Below are 17,352 nucleotides of genomic sequence, written 5' to 3'. Positions count from 1 at the left end.
TTTCCCCCGGTGCGTGACAAGAGGCGCAAAAATGTGGGTCCTCGCGAGCGCTGCGCCCCCTCCTCCCCGGGCGGGGAGGCGGCGGGCGCCGAGTGTTTACACTGCGCGCGGCGGCCGGGGGCCGGACCTGCACTCCGGGTCTCGGGCCGAGGGAGCGAGCGCCCGCGAACGGCGCTGGCCCTGCAGGATGGGTCAGGTGGCCGCGCCATGTCCTCCGGGACCGGGTTCGCTGGGCGGCGCGCCGAGGTCGGACGCCGGTGGGACTGCGGACAGCCCCCTGCGTTTCCCAAGTGCCCTTTCTGGCCGTGGCTTTGAGAGGAGTGTCAGCTCTCTGTAGCCGGCCTCTCCTCCTCGCCTCTCGCCTGCGCCCTCCTCTGCCCCTTCCGGAGGTGCCGTGGGCTCAGGAGTGGCGCCTGGGGCCAAATAATCTCTCTCATTGATGTGACCATGTGGTTCTGCTGTGAGTGCAGGTCGCGACTCCTTGGAGTTTAAGTCTCGGAGTCTGGGGACCGGGCAGTATCCTCAGGTGCAATGCTTGGAGGGAAACGAGGTCCCGTGGAAGTAGGAAATGTGTTTGTTGCCCAGCGTAAAATATCCCACTCAGCGGGAATTTCTTAGGAACCTCAGCCAAACTCGGCAACACAAGCTTGTAGAAATGCTCCATGCTGAGTTGTAGTATTGCGTTTTAAATACGCGTTATCTTTAAAACAAAATCTGTTTTGGTGAACGAGTGGGGTGGGGAGACTACAGTGGCAGGAGCTACATTCTCAAAAGCTCTTGGGGACTTATAATAATATAAATAAGTAGTGGCTAAATTTACAGGGTTTTAAATTGTTTTCGTTTTCTACATGCTTGGGACCGTCTGCATGAAATAATGGAGCTGCCTCCCAGAAAGGGAGGCTCTTATCTCTAGCGCTGTATTATTGCCCTATGGGATTTTAGAAGGCATTTCCCACTTGATGCTCCTTGCCCTAATCACCATTCCTCTTATTACTACTGTTTCTGTGGACTACCCGGATAATAACACTTTCCCAAACACAAGCACTCATTTTCAAGCAGTTTTCTTTTACTGTGAATTCTCTGTTAAAAATTTCAAGTGGTGTTAGTGAGTTTTGATAGAGTATTCCTTTTTAAAATAATGAAAACGATTTTGGTGATAGGAACCCTTGGAAGATTGGGAATTTGAGTGCTGTTAGTTTGTTGAAAGTATAACACCTGATATTTTGGAGGCTGGAAAATAGAGGCACTGGAGTTCTGAAGGATAGATTTTTCTGCCCTTTATATATTTACTGGTGCTGTCTTTGTTTCTAATTGGGATTTCAGTGTAATATACCATTCTCACTTCAGGCACAGAGAAATAATAAGATAGTGACGTTGATATAGCTCTTTTCAGCTCCATTTCCAAATCGTAGAGTGACATGCTAATAGGATGTACTGTGGCATATCTGTGTATCAAAGTTTGTATGGTTTGGATTACTTTTCTACACATAGTTGTTTTGTTTTGTTTTCTCTACACAAGTCATTAAATATGTATCCCTGAGTGATTTTCAGGCTGTTGTATAGAAAACTTGTGTTTGTGGAAATGGGTGAATTTCTACTGTGACCTAGCAGTAATTCTATAATACGAGAAAACATTCTTTAAGAAATAAAGATGATGGGTACTTTTGTGTTTAATATAAAAAAATAGACACAAGGACTATTCTGTGATATTTATTTCTTCACTCCTGGACATCTTACAATGGATTACCAGCCCCTCTTAAAATTTTTTTTAAAAATATACTTTGAAATGTATAATCTAAATGAATATAAAATATTTTTTGTACATACATTGAAAGATAAGAAACTTGATACAAAGAAACTGAAACTTTTAAAGGCATATCAAATTGAGCTTGCTGTAAATATAGTTCAGTTACAAATATGAGAACTTTTGTGTTTCTTCAACAGGTGAAAAAAATTTGAGGTCACTGGCGTACCTTTAGAGTTTATAGCTTTCAGAAATCAAGCCAGCATTTTTAACATGTTAGAAATTCCCAATAAAATTAGTATTAATTGTAAACAAAAACTACAATTATCTGCTTCTAAATTCTCTCCCCAAAGAAAACTAGTCCAGTTCACCTACTAATATAAAATTTGAAGATAATTAACATAAAAGATAGGTCAATCTGGCTTAGTAATAAAAGTCTGAGTGCTAGAATTTTTAATGAAGACAGTTTTATCATCTGAAAGTACAAACTATATTTATATACTTATGAATTAGTTATATAAATTAATGAAAAATAGTAACACATGATAAATCTATGTTATATAAAGTACCATAAACTTAAGTCTTTCATATATAATAGTTAATTTGGAACTCCTTAATTCTTTATCTTGGTTTGAGAAAAACTTTTTAAACTGAGTTTACTTTATAAATGAGTCCTGAAAAATAGCAGAATTTTCTCCCAAATAAAAAGACCATTTCATATTTGTATTATAAATTATGAACTGATTGATTTCTTACATTTTTACTAGTTCAGTTTTTCTATTGTTGCAAAAACCGTGTTTTTCTGCTTTAGAAAACAGTCCAGTTGACTTCTGATTGTCCTGTGTTTTGAGGGCATATCTTGAGTAGTTTAAGAAATAGATTAAGTGTTTTAGGTTTAAAAGCTCCTGTATCTTGTGTTGCTGAAATTTGAAAAGGTATTAAGAAAATGGCGTATTCACTTTTGAGTGGTAAATCCTGACTGATTTAATCCCTGAGGATATTGATTCCTGAGAGAATTACTTAAATTTTCATGTGAGTGATGGAATTATTTAAAAAAAAAAAAACAACAAATCTGCTTTTCTTCACTCGTTTAAAAAAATATATCGAACATTGCTTTGAGGTAGCAATGTATTGAGCAATGTTAAGGTTTTGGTATCTTGTTTTAATGGAGAGAAGCAAGGTTATAAATAACTAAAGTACAGGGCAGGTTTTTTCACTTGGTTTTGAATACGGGTATGACTGCTCTGGGAATTCACTTCAAATAAAATCCTAAGGCTTCAATTGTGAGGACCTGACTCAGGTGGATCTGAGTTTTCACACCCCAACTCTTGCTTAGTTGCTTGATGTAACTCCTCGTTGAGTTTAGAAAGCTCTCTCAGTTTTCTCAGTACCGAATTAAACAAAATTATCCTCTCAAAAAGCTTCCCTGCTGAGATGCAGAGTAGGAGTAAATAGAAGAGTGTGAGTGAGATGTTCACGTAGCAAGTAATTAAACAAAGTAGGCCAAACAGACTATAGAGGGAGCTGCTTGTCTTTAAGATTACTGTAAGGAACTCTGCCACTCCCCCCTCTAGTCTTCCTCCAGATAATGAAAATTTAAATAGATTGTTCTAGATGCTAACGGTTAAATATGAAATCAAGTTCTTCAGCATAAGAAATTGGAAATTCTGAAATGCTATATAAGTTTGTCGTTGCTTAATACCTTCATTTTTTTTGTGTGTCAATTGGTGGATTAAGTTTGAGATGAGTACAATTTTGAAAACTATAGCATTACAGATAATTCCTCTAATAATAGTCTTGTGTGTTCACAGCCTTTTAAAAAACTATTTTCACTTAAACCATCTAAAAACATTTTAAGATTACATAGTACCAATTTGATATAATTATTAGAAAGGTTTTTTCAGGAGCACTGCTGAGATTTAGTGATTTACCACAAACAAAATTAGTCATTTTATTTAGTAGGCATTTGAAGCCTTGAGTATCAAATGTTATTAGCTTCAAAATCACAATCAGTAAATTAGAGGATAAAGCAGGGCCTTCTTAAATCTGGACACTTAATTGATAGTAATTCTGTTCATTCAATGAACACTTAATGAGAACCTACTATGTATATTGAGGTATTTTTGGTGTGGTCATTATAAACAACTTTTATCCTCTAGACTCTCACAGTGTAGTAGAAATGATAGACATGTAAACATAAGTCATAGTTTGATTGGAGTATGACAGAAATGTGTAGAAGAAAGCAAGGACTGAAAGGAGAACATGTTAGTGACCAACTAGCAGGCAAAAAGGGGAATCAGGGAAGGCTTCATGAAGGAAGTATGGATTAAGTCATTTTAAAGGAATTTCAAAAGAATTTTAAAATTCTGATAGAGGAACAGAAAAAAGGTAATTCACGAATGAGAAAACTGTTCTTGGCAGGGCAGCTTGGCAATGCATATCATAATCCTTGAAATGTTGTTTTTTGACCCAATAATTTTAGTTTTAGGGATTTTAATCTATGAATGTAAATCTTTTGGCAAAATCTGATTATCTTTTGAATCCATCTACTTCTTTTCATTATCCATCACCACCCTAATCAAAACTACTAGCATTTTTAGATGCATTTACAACAGTAGCCTCCTAATCTTGGCCTACGCCCAATCCACTCTGTTCCCTTCTAATCTGTTTTCTACACTGTAATCAGAGGGATCTTTTCGAAATGCAAACCTGATTATATCAGCCTACTACTTGATATGCTTCAGTAGCTTTCCATTGCATTTAGGATAAGGACAAAGCTACAAGTCTTATGTGGTGGCGTCTACATGTCTTTCAAGGTCTTGCATAGTCTGGCCCCTACCTTTCTATCAGCCATGGCTTGAGCCATGTTCTTCTTGCCTTGCTCTTTGTGTTCCAGCCATATTGGCCTTATTTCAGTCCCTTATTCTTGCCATGCTACCTTCCACAATGAGGCCTTTGTACCTGCTGTTCCCTCTGCCTAGAATGTTTTTCCTTTTCCTTCACCTAAACTCTGATTTACCTTTCCTCAGGGAAGCCTTCCCTATCATAGACTCTCAAAACTCCATAAACTCTCCTTCATAACACTTGCTATAGTTGTAATTTATATATGTTGGAGACTAATGTCTGTTTTCCCCAATAACCTCCATAAATGCTGGTAATGTGCTCACTTTTGCTCACTATTATACAGTCAGTACTTAACCATAGTGCCTGAAACTCAAGCATTTTTGCAAGAATTAATCAGTAGATGATAGTTATCACTGGGTACAACCTCAAATATTAAACATTTGGGACATGGTTACATTAACTGGACTTATGTCATTAAAATGATATTTAAAAGAATCTAAAGTAATGTGGGACAAGGATGTCAGTATATTATGTGGAAAAAATCAGTTTGCAAAATAGTCATTAATTAAAATCCAGGAAAAAACCCCACCAAAATAAAAAAGTTGGTTATCTCTGGGAGATATGTTTTGAATATCTTAGGTTGTCTGAAGAGACTGTGTGTTGATTTTATAATTTGGGGAAAAAAGCGTACAAAATTAAGGAGGAACTGGAATTTCTACGTATGGTTCAGAAATACAGCAAGAAAGACTTGAAGTTCATATTGGGCTCCAAAATAAGTGTCAACCACAATGCATGATTGTATAATGATAGTATAGAACCTTGTTATATAAATTCAGTTTAGGAACTGCAAAATGATTCTTATATTAAAAAAGCCAGTAATTTCCATTTATATGAAAACTGATTTTAATTTTAAAATGTTTTGAAAAGTAATGCAGTTTTGGCATATGGCAGCAATGAAACAGAGTTGGAGGCCATAAACTGACTTAAACATAAGAATTTACAGTATCAAAATATATGCTACTTTTACCTATTAGTATGGAAAAAAATTATTTAATAAGCAGTGTTGAGATAGCCAGTTAATCATCTAGAAAAATAAAAAGTTGCCTTCGAGGTGAGATGGAAGATTTAAATGTGAAAACAAAACAAAACAACATAGTATAATTATTTTTAATATAATCTAGGAATGGTGAAGACCTTTTAGAGTATAAAGCAGAACTGAAACCAGATTGCTAACTTTTACAATATAAATGAAATTCTATAGAGGAAAAAAATCATAAAGTTAAAAGAGAAACAGATTAATAACTTATTTGTATACTTTTCACAAAGGACTCCTTTCCTCTTAATAAAGAGCTCCTAAAAAATAATCCAGTAGAAAAAATAAGCCGTGAAAAGATGTGCAATTTTATTTATAAAAAAGATGTAAATTAATGCTACAACATACTATTTATCTTCTATCAAATTAGGAAAGATTGATTACATAATATAACTTGGGGAAGATGAGATGATGAAGAAATGGGCATTCTCATATTGCTGGTTGGGATATAAAATGTTCAGTTTCTATGGAAAGCAATACAGAAATCATTTTCAAAATTTTAAATACAAATATTTTAGTCTAGCAATTTCATTTAAGGATTTCATCCTCAAATATTTTACATATTTGTTAAATGAACATGTAAAAATTTTGTGTTAGCATTGTTTGTCATTGCAAAAAATTGGAAACAACCCAAACCCAACAGTGGTTAAGTAAATAGTGGTATATCTATTCAATGGAATATTTGGCAGCCCTTAATGTAATGAGGCAATACTATGTATACTGGTATGGTGCCATGTCTAAGGTATATTAAAGAAAAAAAAAAAAAGCAAGATCTGAGACTCCATGTTTAGTATGTTGCTATTTGTATGGTTTAAAAAAATACATATAAAATATATAGGTGTGTGTGTATGTGTCTGTGTGTATGTGTCTGTGTGTATATCAAAGAATACATGAGAATTTGGTAACTGGTTGTCTGCAGTGAGAGGAACTGGCAGTCTAAAGGACAACGGTGGGAGACTGGTAATTTTGAAATATTTTTTACCATGTGCGTGTAATACCTATTCAAATTTAGTGTTTTAAATTATGTTGTGTGTGCAGGAATTGGTAAGGAAGAACAGAAGCAAAAGTCTGTAATACAGTTATCAAATGATTACTCCAATACTGTTGAATTTTAGATATTGCTAGAGGTCTTCTAAACCAGAATTTCCCTTTGATGGTATGTTGCTCACTGGAGGGTGGCCCTAGTGGAGGGGGATCTGAAGGAAAGCTGTGGGTTCATTGAAGCAGATAACATGATGAGCAACAACCCGCAGTTACTGCACCTTTTTATATTTTCAGTGCATTAGAGGAAGTCCTTTATTATTTGGAATCTACTTCAGCTAACTGCAGAGTATGCAACTGCCTCTTGTGGAGAAGGGATCATGGAGCTACTATTGGAGTTTATATTTGGGGTGCCTGAGGAGGGTGTCACACAGCACAAGGTGGAGCCCATTGTCAGTGAAAGCAGAGGGTAGCAGGAATGTTGGTTGTCCTGGGAAGCCCAGCTCTAGTCCTGAATTTCTGTATTCATAGCTGTTGGATCTCCTAGTCACATGCATCTGATATGTAATTTAGCTTGCTGCAAAATGATTGCTAATAGTGCATGTATGTTCTGCAAAAATAAATGTATTGTTATTTTGAAATATTATTCCTGATGTGAAAAAGGTTGGATTTGAAATTAATTCATACTACTACAAACTTTATTTAAATTTTAATTTTCTTCTATAATTATATAAAGGAAATGTGATAATTTTTTCACAAAACACCATGTTGATGCCTCCACATGTTGTTGTGCCAAACAAATATTATTTACAACCTGAAAAAGATTAGTTAACACTGGTCTGGTCAGATCTCATTTTATACAAAGAAAACTGGAATCTAGGTAGGTAAGCTCAGAGATCTGTCCAGTGTCCTATAGTTACTTGTGTGGCTAGGTTTGAAAACGGGATCTTAACTCTCAGCTCTCACTGGCTCCCCATTCCTAACGGGAAATTAGAGAAAGGCATTGATAATTGAAAGGCGAACATATTGAACCTTAGAGGAATTATTAGAACACCTGCATGTGTACAGTTTAGAAGTCTGTAAGGGCCTACTGTGTCCAATAGTGCTTAGAAACTTCCAGTAGAATAGGTGATAGTGGGATTTGTTTGGTGATGATTGTAGTTATCCCCCTTAAAAAGAAAAAAAGGGCTGTAGCATAGTAAGAGGAATTTAGGACAAACATAAGCAAAAATTGATACTTAGAGGTATCAGGAGACCTTTCAAGTTCCTCTGATGTTTTAATTTTCTCTCTCCTTGTTTTTGATTGGACTAGAATTTGTTCAGTAAAAAAAAAAAATGAGTGAAAATTGATTCAGGTTTAAGGAGGTTGGGGTTAAACAGATTTCAAAGGATGTCATTAGCCTTAAACATTTCAAAAAAATACTTAGCAACTTATTAAGATATAGGATATGTTATGTTGTGTGTTACTCTGGTACCTGGTTACCATTTCAACACCACAGTTATACTAAATAAGAGAGGAAATAGAATTAAGGTACAATAAATTGGGTAAAATGTGTTAGTTAATGAATAAGTTTCCAGGTGAGATACAGATAGGGCAGGAGTAGGTGTCTTAGGCAAATTAAAACAAAACTCTACTGTTAAAACATGAAGTAGATACATTTTTGAGACCAAAACAAATCAAAAGTAAAAAATAAAACCCTCTTAATAACAGTCTATTTAACCTTTTGGTGTGCAGGTGTATTTTTTGTTATTGTTGCTTTTTGGGCTTTTTTGTTTGTTTTTGTCATTTTAAGTTTTTTCAGATGATCAATGTTTCTTCCAGTTCTCTGTAGCTTTTTAAATCTTTTTTTTTTTCAGTGAAAAATATTTTGTTACTTAATTAGTATTGGCAAACTGGACTGTTTTCTGCAGCAGAAATTGAATATATGCCTAGCAAAGTAAATTCTGAGCAAAAAGAGTAGTAATTGTCATTGTAAATGTTAGGGGTTTTTTTGTCCAATTCTATTTTCTTTTTAGAGGATAGTTGTGGGAAATACTAAGAATTTGAGGTCAATTTCCTTGGGGGTAGTTATTTAATTTTCTTTGGGTTGAGAGAGCACTTACTACATAAACAATTCAAATAATAAAAGAAACGTGTTACCTCAAAAATGCTTGTGTAATCTATAACAAAATAACAAGACTTTTCTATTTTTCTTCCATTTATTACAATTACTAAGGAAGTACAATTATAATTAAAAGAAATCTTATTTTGCATATATATTTACACTTCAAAGTAATTTATATATTAAATTAGGGTTTGTTTGAGATGGTGAAATGGAAGATTTTGTAAGTAAGAATACATGTTGATATGTGAAAAAATGTGAAGTTAAAACATGTTGGCATACTCCTAGTTTTTCAGAACAAGAAAATGACTAATCTAAATTTCATTTCAGAATAAAAACCAAGACAAGCCACATAAAAGCAACCTAAAAATTAAACTGTCATCATATTATTTGTTTTAAAACTATGGAATAATATATCTGAGGAAGATTTCTCTCAAAATTGTTTTTCTCAATTTCAAGTAAGTAATTTATTTTGGTTAATATATTGGGGATGAGGGGGGGTGGGGGTGAGACTTGGCATTGAAGTTGGTAAATCCTACTCATCCTTAAAGTAACAACTCAAATATTAACTTCTTTTTAAAGCCTTTTGTGACTCCTTTGCCCATTCCCAAAAGGTTATCTTTTTGGTTTCCCGAGGTCTTAGCCCCCTTTCACATTGCTGACAAAGGGCTTCCTACACTGAATGCTGTGTTTGTATGTAGGGATAGTCACATGGCACTGCCCTTGTGTGCCTCCCTGCCCTTCCCCCTAGTACCCCCTACACTGCCTTCTGTTCAGAGACCCTCGGCAAGTTATTTACTTCTGTGAGCCTTAATTTCCTCTTTGGTAAGATGAGTTTTAATAATTCTTATCTCATTGGATTATTATGATTAAATATAATAATCACCAAATGTATGGCATAATAGTAACATAAGCGTTACTTTCTTTGCCCTTCTAATTCCAGAATCTGCCACATTACTTCATATATACTAAGCACTCTTTAAAATAATTGAAATGACAAATGGACTTTTCATTGCATTCCTTTCTCATAATAGGGCAAGCTAAAATACCTGCACATTGTAGTGTAAAGCTTTTTGCAATTGGTCACTGACTCATGTCTTCAGGCTAGGTAGTTACCTGTTTATAGTACTCTTTTAAAAAATTGACTATTCTTTTTTCTTAAATAACCATTAGGCCTGATTTTTCTTTTTTAATTCTTAATGTATATAGAGAAAGAAAGTGTCTAGGCCTGATCTTGCCATGAAAAAGGGCAATGTTAAGCCATTGATCTGAGGAGTTAATTGTAATTTTCCAATGCTACAAATTAGATTAAGTTTATTTCTTGTGAAATAGCCTTATTTTCCAAAGTCTTCAGTAATGCCTTTTTTTAAAAAAAAAATGATGGTAGAATGAATTGAAAGTGTGTGTGTCAGAGATCACAAAAGTGATGACAAGATTTATTCGTCTCTTGATTTTGCCTTTTGTGAATTCACAACACACAAGAATTGAAGCCTTTGATTTTAAACCTATGTAGGATTGTGGAATGTGGACCAAATGAATTAATTCATTTGCCCAGAGTTTGCATTTCTTCACCGGATTTTTTATATGTATTCCCGGGTTTGGTTTTGTTTTAATAATATTGTCTTTTAAATTTTTCATGAAGTCATTAGAAAGATTTTCAAATTAATTTTAATGAATCACATCTTGTTTGATGATGCTTAATGGTTTAAGTAGAAGCCAGGAAGAGGCACCTGGGTTGCTCAGTCGGTTAAGCATCGATTTTGGGTCAGGTTGTGCTCTCACCTGTTCATGAGTTTGAGCCTCACATCAGGCTCTCTAGCTGTCCATACAGACCTCCTTCAGATCCTCTGTCTCCCTCTCTCTCTCTTTCCCTGCCCTGCTCACACTGCCTCTCAAATAAAAATAAAAAACATAATTAAAAAAATAGAAGCCAGGTTAGTCAAGAGACATTACTTTTACATCATTTTACTGACAGGTTATAAGCCATTAATTGACCACTATTTGTCCAGTGAGTTGTTTTAATCTTTAAAAGAACTCTATAAAATGAGCACTATTATCCCCATTTTACAGTTGAGGAAATGAGGCTTGAAGAGGTTAATTAACTCTTGCCTAAAGTTATTCACCATATATTTACCTCATATTATGTGAGGATTAAAATGAGGGAATATGTACTGTCCTAAACAGAAGGAATAAAGAAGCAAATTCTGAAATGTATGTGTCCTAACACTTTGGAATTTGATGATAGCCATGACTGAGTGACGACAGTGAACATGAATCTATTCTTAATTCACTTTTTTGTTTGTGTATGATAGTATACCCTGCTACTCTACACTGACCCTTTTTTTTCCTGAACAATATTAATGTCTCCTCTCAAACTCATGTTCCCATTTGGACTGGATTGTTTTTGTTTTATGTATATATTTTTATAAGGTGATAGTGGGACTTTGCTATCAGTTTGATACAAAATATCTTTGTAAGTTTAGTTTGATTAAACAAGTAGTATATGAATATATTCACATTGTGAAATTTAACAAACAGAACCAGGTAAAACAAATTTTCCTTAATCCCCAATCCTACTGCTCTCTCCACTTGTATGAGTTTTTTGCATAATAAATCTCCCCAAAACATAGTGGCACAAAACCAGCCTTTTGGCTCAGTCGAGCGGTTCTCCTGCTGCCGGCTGGGCTGCTTATGAGGCGCAGTCAGCTGAGAGCTCGGCTGGCAGCTGGTTGGTCTAGGGTAGCTTCATTCATATGTGTGGCTGTTGGTGCTTGCTGTGGACTAGGTGGAGGGCCGTGTGTCTCCAGGAGGCGGGCCTTCAGCTGGAGGCAATAGTAGGGTTTACAGAAGCAGCAAGTAAAGGCAAGCCCTATATATTTTATCTTGTCCTATGGGCCAAAGCATATCACATGGCCAAGCTGAGTCTGTGTGGAAATGGTTTCCCAGGAGTGTGTGACTCATTAGGGGGCGATTATTGCAATAATCTATATCATTGTTGCTGACTGATTCATTTTTTAGGAAACAATTGTCAGTGTGACAGTGCTCTGCTCCTGAAAGAGTATAGTGTTTAAAAATCTATTCAACAATTCAGATAAATCTAGCTAATTCCTTGTTCTTGTTTTATTCCATTCTCATCACCCCTTAGCATCATTCCTGGTCCCGTTTACCCAACAAACATTTACTCTGAGTACCCACTAAATGCACATTAAGGTATCAGGTGAGCATTAGATGGAGCAAGACCACTGTGATCATCATCCAAGTTTCTTTTTATTGTTTTTAAGTTTAATTTTGAGGGAAAGAAAGCATGAGTGGGGGAGGGGCAGAGAGAGAGAGAGGAAGAGAGAATCCCAAGCAGGCTCCACACTGTCAGTCCAGGGCCTGATGAGGGACTTGAACCCACAAACCATGAGATCATGACCTGAGCCGAAGTCGGACACTTAAGTGACTGAACTTACCCAGGCGCCCCCATCATCCAAGTTTCTAAAACTTGCCTACCTATCTGCTTCATTATATGAACAGAATTCTATAAAAGCAGGTATTATAACAATTTTTTGAAAACAACAAACAGCCTACGCTAGACAGATTATATCTTGTGTACTGTTTTTTAAATGTCTTACAAGAAAGAATATCTTCAAGAGAAGAAGTGTAACAGAGGTTGTTTTGATCTGTACTCCCACCAGCAATATGAGACTTTCCATCCCCTTACCAAGATTCTGTTCTCAAGTGTTTTGATCTTTGCCAATCCAATAGATAAAAACATGATCTCAGTGTAGGTTTAATTTGCATTTCTTTTATTATGAGTGAGATTGAGTGTCTTTCCATATGCTTGAGAGTCATTTGTATTTTCTTCTTGATGTACTACATGTTTATTTTTTTATCCACTTTCTGTTTTTGAGTTTTGATCTTCTATTTATTGATTCCAAGGATCTTATCATGTAATAGGAAAATTGGTCTCAATGAATTGACTCTCAGATATTTTTCCCAGTTATTCTTACAGTAAATGCATTTTATTAAAAATTTTTTTAATTTATAAAGAAATTTTTATATCTTACATGAGGTTTTAGATCATACTTAGTTGAAGTTAGTTTTAAAACATTAGTCATGGGAGGGGAAGAAAAAGATCCTGACTTTATCACTTCTTCTTTAAAGAATTTACCTTTTTTTTCTAATTTTTTAATGTTTTTTTTATTTATTTTTGAGAGAGAAGGACAGTGTGAGCAGGGGAGGGTCAGAGAGAGAGGGAGATACAGAATCTGAAGCGGGCTCCAGGCTCTGAGATAGCCGTCAGCACAAAGCCTGACACGGGGCTCAAACCCACAAACTGTGAGATCATGACCTGAGCCGAAGCCGGCGCTTAACCGACTAAGCCACCCGGGAGCCCCTAGAACTTACCTTTTAAAATGCTATGTCTTGACTTAAAATGAATAGTTTCAAAAGGATCTTATTTTTGACTTACTTTTTCCTAAGTTTGTTTATGTTGTGAGACCACTCCTTTTGGGGCTATTTTTAGATGACTAGACTGTGTAGCAAAGATGGAGAAAACTTGTCTTACTTAGAATAACTTGTTAATATTGCTTTGAGTCTTGTCCAGTTCAGTTTGTGTGTGTGTGTGTGTGTGTGTATAAAGTGTACAGAACATACATAAATAATAGCAGTAGTTTGGGCAATACTCTAACTCATATATAACTCTTTATCTATTTAGGCAGCCTTTACCTAATCAACCATGTAGCTATATTAGGGTGGCTAGATTAGACTAGCCTTTTCCCAGTGGGCCAGATAGAGGAAAACAACAGACTCTGACCTTTTTTGAGAAAGTAGTATTGCTGTCACTATCCAAACAGTGTCATTTTTAATAAGATTGTAAGAGGGTAGCAGAGGCATCTGTGACCTGTGTGGGATCTGACATTGTAAAATACTATTGTGAATATTGATTATTCCCCTTGACTTCTGTATATAAGGGGATTAGAAAACCCCAAGGCTATAGAGATGAGTGTGTCTTGAGTTACTTAACGTAGTTTTCAAAGTTGTTGAAGTGTTCTTTAGGGTCAGTTATATTGTCAGTATCTTTATAAACGTTTCATTGCCAATTTAAAGGTTTTCCAGAAGGTTTTAACTATAATTAAATCATAGTGAGCATTTCATAATGAATATAATTATTGAATCGCAGTTTTATGCCTGAAACGAGTATAATATTGTACATCACTTATACTTCAGTAAAAAAAGTTGTTCATTTGTTTGATACCAAGTTGTGGACATATGGTTCCTTGACTAAAAGATATTTAGGCATTTCTGAGGTTGTAATACATCTTGCAGTGTATACATTTAATACAGTAATTTTCCCTTCTGAAAGGTTGATATTAAGCTGATGGGACATCTTCTAATGGATGACTTCCTAAAAAAAAAAATAATGACGTCTCATGATTTGTTTTCATCCTCTGTACTTAATTTTTTTTTATAAATTTTTTTTCTGTTTTTATTTTTGAGAGACAGAGACAGCATGAGCAGGGGAGGGTCAGAGAAAGAGGGAGACATAGAATCTGAAACAGGCTCCAGGCTCTGACCTAGCTGTTAGCACAGAGCCCAACGTGGGGTTTGAACCCACAAACCATGAGATCATGACCTGAGCCGAAGCTGCACACTTAACCGAATGAGCCACCCAGGCGCCCAACACTTAATTTTTTTTAATGTTTTTATTATTATTTTTGAGAGCGAAAGAGCTGGGAGGGACAGAGAGAGAGGACATGGAATCTGAAACAGGCTCCAGACTCTGAGCTGTCAGCACAGAGCTTGATGCAGGGCTTGAATCCATGGACCATGAGATCATGACCTGAGCCGAAGTCGGACTCTTAACCGACTGAGCCGCCCAGGCGCCCCATGTATGCTCATTTTTTTATGTAGTCTGTCATGGAATGAAATTGATTCTTTCTTCATTTTGTTCTTCATTTTTGCCTGGCATCTCTAATTGTTTTAACTTTGTATATTTTGATGTTAAGTTATTTGGCACATGAAAGAAACTTCCTAACTAATAGGTCTTTTATGGCAGTGCTTTTCAAACTATTTGTGGCAAAAAATCAAATTTTTTCTAATACTTCTTTAAAATACATTAGAAGTGAATTACTAGAAAAATGAAACAAGGAAGGAAAACCAAGCAAAATACAAACTTCCTTTTTTAATATTATGTTAAACAGGTATGCAATTCTCCTGTCTGGTTGCTCTAAGAGTTTCCAAATGCTTACTTTAAAGTTTTAAACTTGTTTTGTACCACGCCTATAACAAACAGCTAGTTCCTTCACTGCATTTGAGTATCACTGTAAACATTTTTCCAGTTTAAAGAGACTCTTTAATTCTTTTCTTCTTGAATCCTGCTTCTTATCCGAAATCAAAATTGTTATTCCCTGTTTCCTTTTAGTTTACTATTTCCATAATATCATTACCTCTCACTATGTTTGATCTTTTGTTATGTGATTTCATTTTTTTAACCCCATCTGAGAATTTTTACAAAAGAAAGGCTTTAAGCAATAAAAATTTGTTGTAATTGATATTTTTGACTTTTACTCCAGTAATTTTGTACATTTTATTAATTTTGTTTTACTCTTGGCTTTTTGCAAGATAGTTTTATTTTAAAAGTGCATAAAAGCATATGTACAGAAATGTATCGTAACTATATAATTTAAGAACAAATCAAAAATATTCTCTTATGTAATACAAGGAATTTAGCTTATAAAGCTTTTTTACACAGTCAGCTTCCCAAGTTAATCTTTAAGACTGTTGAATATTTTCAACTATAATCTTTAAATGTGGAATATATTTTAGACTGTATATCTTTTCTTGCAAAAAATTTTTAGCTTATGTATTAAATTTTGGTAGAACAACTTGGACTCAACTCTACATACTAATTGGGTATGTAGTACCACCACTAATCTGTTTATTATACTCATTCTTGGGTTCCAGTTTAGATTTTTTTTTTCTTTTGGTTGCCACGAATATATGGCAGGTACTATTTTTTGGAAGATATTCATGTGGGTTACTTTTCCTGAACCTTTGAATATCTGAAAAATGTCTTTTTGTTGCATGCATGTATTAGTTGAAAGCCTGGCTCAATATGGTATTCATGTGTCCCAGGCTTTTCCTTTACGATTGTCTAGCCATTATTCTGGTTATCTTTTACTTTTGACTAAGACAAAGTCTTTCTGATATAGAAACGCTGGTGCTTTTTATTTTGGGATAGTCGTCTATTATACCTTTGACTATTGCTTTCATTTCATTTGTTAAGACTTAAAAAAAATTAAATGCCTCTTATTGATGGATTGGTTCATATTTCTTTATTTATACCTGTCTTCCTTCTTATTTGTAACATTGTCTTTTACATTATCAGTGAACATTTTTATTTTAATCTTCTACATTACTGATAGGTTTTTTACAGTATTGATTGTTCTTTCTCATCTTGAGTGCAGAACTTAATTTTGTTGTTTATTCCTTTGTTTTTTCTTATTTCTTAGAGTTCCATAGGTTTATATCTTAGTCTGCATATATCTATCATGTTCTCATTTCTTCTTGGTCTTTTTAATGGATTATCTTTCCATATGAAAGATGTTTTACAGGAACTTAATTTTCTTGTATTTTATTGAGACATACAGCAGATACTTTCTGTGTTTCTTCTGTTTCCCAACATAACAACTGACACTAAGATTTTTCATTGATGCTGCCGTTTATATAGGTCCCATGCTTATCCATCTATGAACAAGAAGCCATTTATTCATTCCTGGTGTTTGCCAGGAGGCAGAGTATGGAAAATCTGCTTAATTGTCTTGTTTTTTTTTACTTCTAAGCTGATAGACTTGCCATCCCAGATACACAGAATTAATAATTGTGCACAACCCAGTTAGATGAAAACATTCATCTAGGTTGTGGTTTGTGTTTCCTCTGTTCTCACTGCAAATCTTCTATCATGTGGAAGAGAACTTATTCCTGGATAACATGAGATAGTGTTTTTGTTTTTATTTTTGTTTTTAACCAAAGCATTACTTAGAAGTCTCCAGATTGTACAGGCCCTTAGGACTTTTGGTGATTTCATCAGTGATGGAAACTAATTTAACATCCAGAATGAAGAGAGATATACCCCATCAAGTTATATTTTTAGGTGTGAAATATTCTCTGGGTTTGATAACTCTTGTAATTGAGCCTGTTGTGAGGCTCAGGAGACAGTCTATTGAACTGGAGATAGTGGTTGCTATTTGATACTTCTCAGCTAAGGTGGTTACTGCACCACCGCTCATGATCTCATCCTCTGCTACACGCCTGCCTCCTGGGGAGGGCCAAAGAGAGTATCTTTGAATTGCTGTGCAGACTGCTGATGAAGAGAAATTACTGGACACTGCCTTTCTGGTGTGTTATGTCGTGTTTTATATCCTGTTAAGTATAACCATGTGGCCTTTTTGAGTCATGTGATTCTTAGTGTCTAGTTGGAACTAATGTATGTATTTGTATTTTGTGATTTTATTTTCTTTGGCTTATTTTTAATATTTGCTGAGTGAATCAGTATTTGTTGCTTATTCTTTGTAAGGATTTTAAATTATAAATATATAAAA

At 35.1% G+C, this 17,352-nt stretch overlaps 1 protein-coding gene across 6 annotated transcripts in view; it reads left to right on the top strand.

The window, feature by feature from the left end:
• The window catches only part of REV3L (REV3 like, DNA directed polymerase zeta catalytic subunit), a 178,179-nt gene that overhangs the window by 717 nt on the left and 160,110 nt on the right, over positions 1–17,352 (top strand). The window contains exon 1 of one of the 6 annotated variants that reach the window (XM_029945423.1): positions 9,115–9,222. The exons of the other annotated variants lie outside the window; for them this stretch is intronic. The gene's annotated coding sequence lies outside the window, so the exon portion shown is untranslated. Of the gene's footprint in view, positions 1–9,114; positions 9,223–17,352 lie in introns of those variants that run through there. 6 annotated transcript variants of the gene reach the window in all.

The sequence above is a fragment of the Suricata suricatta genome, chromosome 7 (assembly GCF_006229205.1).
Source record: "Suricata suricatta isolate VVHF042 chromosome 7, meerkat_22Aug2017_6uvM2_HiC, whole genome shotgun sequence".
NCBI classification, from domain to species: Eukaryota; Metazoa; Chordata; class Mammalia; order Carnivora; family Herpestidae; genus Suricata; species Suricata suricatta.
Note: the sequence above shows the minus strand (reverse complement) of the source record. Positions and strands in the feature narration are given on the sequence as shown.